The following is a 6,000-nucleotide window of genomic DNA, read 5'->3' on the forward strand; positions in this document are numbered from 1 at the left end:
CACAAACAGGTCTTTTACCCGCTACTACACAATGCCGGATCCCTCTCCATATTTTTTTTAAGTATCTTCCCCTGGACAAGAGTAGTGAGTTCCATCCCTATTCTTCCATCTTGGTGCCTCTCTCCTAAAATTTTCAATAGCCTGACAAGTCCCATGTGAATCTACTTTTGATCATGAGTATCTCTTAAGATGTCTTAGTCTGCTGAAGTTTCTATAATGAAATGCTATCGACTGGGTAACTTATAAACAACATAAATTTGCTGCTCACAGCTCTTGTGGCTGGTGAGGGTGGGGTAAAAGATAAAGGCACCAGCAGAATCATTGTGTGGTGAAGTTTCTTTCCTGGTTTCCTAGATGATGCCTTCTCACTCTGTCCTCAGATGCTGGGAACTATCAACAAGCTATCTGGGGCTTTTTTTTTTTTTTTTTTTTTTGACAGGCAGAGTTAGACAGTGAGGGAGAGAGAGAGACAGAGAGAAAGGTCTTGCTTCCCTTGGTTTATCCCCCCAAATGGCCGCTACGTCTGGCACGCTGCGCCAATCCGAAGCCAGGAGCCAGGTGCTTCTCCTGGCCTCCCATGCGGGTGCAGGGCCCAGGGACCTGGGCCATCCTCCACTGCACTCCCGGGCCACAGCAGAGAGATGGACTGGAAGTGGAGCAACCGGGACAGAATCCGGCACCACAACCGGGACTAGAACGGGGGTGCCGGTGCCACAAGCGGAGGATTAGCCAAGTGAGCCGCGATGCCGGCCAATCTGGAGCCTTTTTAAAAGCAATGTAAATAGTTTTTTTAAGATAGCTTTAAGATAGCCTACAATTCCCTTAAGTATTTTTCATTGAATTTGTTAGACTAGTTCTTTTGCCCTGTGATCTGTAAAATTTTAGTCATTAAGATGTAATTTTTTTTTTTTTTTGACAGTCAGAGTGGACAGTGAGAGAGAGAGAGAGACAGAGAGAAAGGTCTTCCTTTTTCCGTTGGTTCACCCTCCAATGGCCGCTGCGGCCAGCGCACCGTGCTGATCTGAAGCCAGGAGCCAGGTGCTTCTCCTGGTCTCCCATGCGGGTGCAGGGCCCAAGGACTTGGGCCATCCTCCACTGCCTTCCCCGGGCCATAGCAGAGAGCTGGCCTGGAAAAGGGGCAACCGGGACAGAATCCGGCGCCCCAACCAGAACTAGAACCCCAGGTGCTGGCACCACAGGTGGAGGATTAGCCTATTGAGCCACGGCGCCTGCCAAGATGTAAAATTTTATCTTTTAAGTAAACATGTTGCTGTTAATCCTTGTTGAAAAAAAAATCTCTGGATTGGGCTTCAGTATTTTAGGCATACAATGTGACAAGAAATAAAGTGTCCAGCTATTATAAGTAAGAAATAAATAAATAAATAAAAGCAATGCTACTGGGGCTGGCATGTGGCATAGCAGGTTAAGCCACTGCCTGCAGTACCTTTATCCCATATGGGCACTGGTTGGAGTCCTAGTTGCTCTACTTCCAATCCAACTCCCTTCTAATGCACCTGGGAAAGCAGGGCCCACGTCCCTAGTCCCTTACACCCACTTGGGAGATCCAAAAGAAGCTCCTGGCTCTTGTCTTCGGCTTGGCCCAGCCCTGGCCATTGCAGCCATTTGGGAAGTAAATCAGAGGATGGAGGATTTCTCTGTCTCTCTGTCTCTCTCTCTCTCCTTTCCTCTCCCTCTCTCCCTGTAACTCTCTTTCAAATAAAATAAATGTTTAAAGTAAATAAATAAATAAAAGCAATGGCACTATAGGGCCAACGTTGTGGTATAGCAGATCAAGCCATCACTTTCAGTGCTGACTGCCCATATCCAAGTGTGCCAGCTATAGTCTCAGCTGCTCTGATTCTAATCCAACTCCCTGATAGTCAGCCTGGGAAAACAGTGGCAGTGCCCAACTACCTGGGCCTTTGCCACCAGTGTAGTAGATGTGGATGGGGTTCCTTACTCCTGGCTTCAGCCTAGTCCATCCCTGGTATTGTTGTTATTTGAAGAGTGAACCAGTGGGTAGAAGATCTCTTTCTCTCTTCATCTATCCTTCTCTCTGTCACTCTGCCTTTCAAATAAAATAAATCTTTAAAAAATAGATTATAAATAATGGCACTATTTCCATTCATTAGAGCTCTTGGTGCCCCATGATCTGATCATTTTCCCTAAGGCCTCACCTCCTATATTGACACCTGGTGGTGGTAGGATTTCAACACATGCACTTTGAGGAGCATGGACATTCAGACCACAGCAGAACTCTCTGAAATTGACAGTCATTCATTTAATAGAACATCAATTGTTGCAGAATTAAAACTTCCCTTCCTAAATAAATAAATCCTCTGCAATCCATAAAGATTAAGAGTATTTCATTTCTCATTTGCCTCAGCATGAAACTTGTAGGCTAAATTTTATTAACTGCTCAATTACACAATCTGGTTAGGGGCCAGGCAGCTTCTGAATGTTCTATTTGCTGTAATTCTTTCACAGTTTTTTATTCCATCTATTGGAATTGCATCTTACTCAAAATGTGAATTTTATGAAATCATTGTGTTTTAGTATTTAACACCTTGATGACCAATGAAATTAAGCAGCTTATTATGCTTTGTTGAGCATTTGTAAAAAAAAGATTTAATTTATTTATTTGAAAGTCAGAGTTACAGAGAGAAAGGGAGAGAAAGATTTATATATATATATAAAGAGAGAGAGAGACTTTTCATCCATGGGTTCACGCCCCAAGTGGCTACAACAGCTTGGGCTTGGCCAGGCTGAAGCCAGGAACTGTATCTATTGAGATAGCTATATGGTTTTTGTTCTTCTTTTTTGTTAATGTGCTGTATTGCATTGATTGATTTGCAAATGTGAACCATACTTGCATAACAGGGATAAATCCTACTTGGTCCAGGTGATGGATTTTTCTGATGCGTAGTTGGATTCAATTAGCTAATATTTGTTGAGAATTTTTGTATCTATGTTCATCAGGAATATTGGTCTATAGTTCCCTTTCTCTGTTGCAAGATTTTCTGTCTTAAGAATTAAGGTTATGCTGGTTTCACAGAAGGAGCTTGGGAGGATTCCTTCCCTTTCAATTGTTTTGAATAGTTTGAGAAGACTTGGAATTAGTTCTCCTTTAAATGTCTGGTGGAATTTTCAGTGAAGCTATCCAGTCCTGGGCTTTTCTTTGTTGGGAGGGTCTTTATCACTGATTCAATTTCCATCTCAGTTATTTTTCTGTTTAGGTTTTCCATGTCTTCATGACTCAATTTAGGTAGATTGTATGTGTCTAGGAATCCATCCATTTCTTCTAGGTTTACCAATTTGTTTGCATAGAGCTCTTTGTAGTAATTCCTATGATTCCTTTTTAATCAGTGGTATCTGTTGTTACATTTCCTTTTTAATCTCTGATTTTATTGATTTGGGTCTTCTCCCCCTTTTTATTTTCAGTTAGCTATGTTAATGGTGTATCAATTTTGCTTATTTTTTCAAAAAACCAGTTCTTCATTTTACTGATCTTTTGTATTTTTTTCAAATTGGTTTTAATTTTGCTTATTTCATTTATAATTTTAATTATTTCTTTTATCTTAGTAATTTAGGGTTTGTTTTATTGTTTTTAGGTCCTTGAGATGCATTGATAGATCATTTATTTGGTACCTTTCCAATTTCTTCATGTAGGCATAATTGTTATAGATTTCCCTTTAACATTGTTTTTGCTGTATCCCATAAGTTTTGAAGATGTATTGTCATCTTCATTTGTTTCCAAATTTTTTTTTATTTCTTCTATGACCCATTGTTCATTCAGGAGCATGGTGTTCAGTCGTTCAGTCTCCATGTGTTTGCATATGATCTAGAGATTCTTGAGTTATTGATTTTCAGTTTTATTCCATTGTGGTTAATTTTTTTTGGATATGCTGAGACTTGCTTTATGGCATAGCATATGGTCTGTTCTAGAGAAAGTTTCATGCACTGATGAGAAGAATGTGTATTCTGAAATTGTGAAGTGAAACATTCTGTTGATATCCATTAGGACCATTTGGTCTTATCAATTAACTGTTGTTTACTTGCTGAATTTCTGTCTGTTTGGTCTGTTCATTGCTGAAAGTGGGGTACTAAAGTCCCCCATTATTATTGTATTAAGTCTGTGCCTCCCTGTAGATCCATTAGCATTTCTTTTAAATAGTCAAGTGCTCTGTGATTGGGTGTGTATACATTTATTACAGTCACATTTCCTGTTGAATTGACCTCTTAATCACTACATAGTGCCCTTCTTTGTCTCTTTTAGCAGTTTTTGTGTTAAAATCTATTTTGTCTGATAGTAGGATGGCAACACCAGTTCTGTTTTGGTTTCTGTTAGCAAGAAATATCTTTTTCCATCCTTTCGCTTTCAGTTTGTGTATATCTATGTTGGTGAGATGTGTTTCTTGTAGGCAGCAAATAGATGGATTTTGTTTTTTAATCCATTCAGTCATTTTGCATCTTTTAACTGGAGAGTTGAAGCTGTTTGTACTCAAGGTTACTATTGATATGTAATGACTTGGCTTTGCCATTTTTCCATAAATATTGCTATTGTTTACTTTGGATTTCTTTTGCACTTTTACTGGGGAATTTTCTGCCTTCTCCTTCTTTCAAAATGATGGCTATCTTTCTGTGTTTCTGTGTATGGCACATCCTTACACATCTTTTGTAAGGTTGGACAAGTGGCGACAACTTCTTTCAATTTCTGTTTGTTATGGATGGTCTTTATTTCACTTTCATTCAGAAGTGAGAGCTTTGCAGGGTACAATATTCTGTGGTGACAGTTTTTTTTTTTTTCTTTGAAGACTTGGACTATAACTTGCCATTCCCTTCTAGCCTATTGGGTTTGTGATGGGAAGTCAGCTGTGAGTGCTATTGGAGATCTTCTGAAAGTAATCTGGTGAAGAAACCAATCATTTAAAAAAAAAAAGTAGGAGCAGGGGTTGTGGCAGCTGATTAAACTGCCTTTTGGGATGTCCACATCCTGCACTGAAGTGCTTGTTGGAGTCCCAGTTGTTCCAATTCTGATCCAACTTCCTGATGATGCCCCAGAAAGGCAGCTGATAACGATCCCACTGCCTGGGTCTCTTCTTATTTGAGAGACCTGAATAGAGTTTCTATCTGCTGGCTCTGGTCTGTCTAAGCCCTTGCTATGTCAACCACTTGGAGAATGAACCAGTGGATGCAAGGTCTCTCTCTCTCTCTCTCTCTTTACCTTTTAAGTGGGTAATGAATAAGTAAATACATATTTAAGAATATGTAGCCTGTAGTCTTATTTGTACATTAGTAAACATTTTTGTATATGGCAAAATTAGCATGGTATGAGATCTCAGGACAGTGGTTACTTTTAAAGGGAAAGGAAATGTCCAAAGTGCATTTCAGTGATGCATGGAGATTTCATGATTTGGGCAGTGGTTACATGAATGTGTTCTCTCTGCATTGCTTCATCAAACTGAGACATGATTTGTGTACTTTTCTATATGTTACATTTTAATAGAAGTTCATTAAAAATAGAGTTAGCACATAAAGCTTATAAGACAAAATCATATCAAATTTTCTTTTGAAAATATTTGATTCAATTTGCTTTGCTTTGTCTTATTGCAACATCCATGTACTCTGCTATTTCTTGGGCACGCATAATGTCTTAAGTTTTAATTCCAAGGTAATTTCAATAGATATTTAACATTTTTTTTTTCATCTCTTAGCCATTATGTTCCAGTAACAAGGAGGTAGAATAGGCCTTACAATAATTTCTTCTAAACCCCTAATAAAGACCTAAAATAGGGTGATGAAAATAGAATTAGACATGGAGTCACTTGTTTCAAAGATAGGGTTGGTAGGAATTGGCAAATTATGGGAGGATTGAAAAGGGATTTGTTGTTGTTGTTGATTTAATCCTTATCTGTTCACCCAAATTTGTTAACAGAAAGTACATGGATGAGACTCAGGCGGCCAGGAAGTTTTTTGACACTTGTAGAATGCATGCGCTTC

Source organism: Lepus europaeus, chromosome 5 (genome assembly GCF_033115175.1).
Source record: "Lepus europaeus isolate LE1 chromosome 5, mLepTim1.pri, whole genome shotgun sequence".
NCBI lineage: Eukaryota > Metazoa > Chordata > Mammalia > Lagomorpha > Leporidae > Lepus > Lepus europaeus.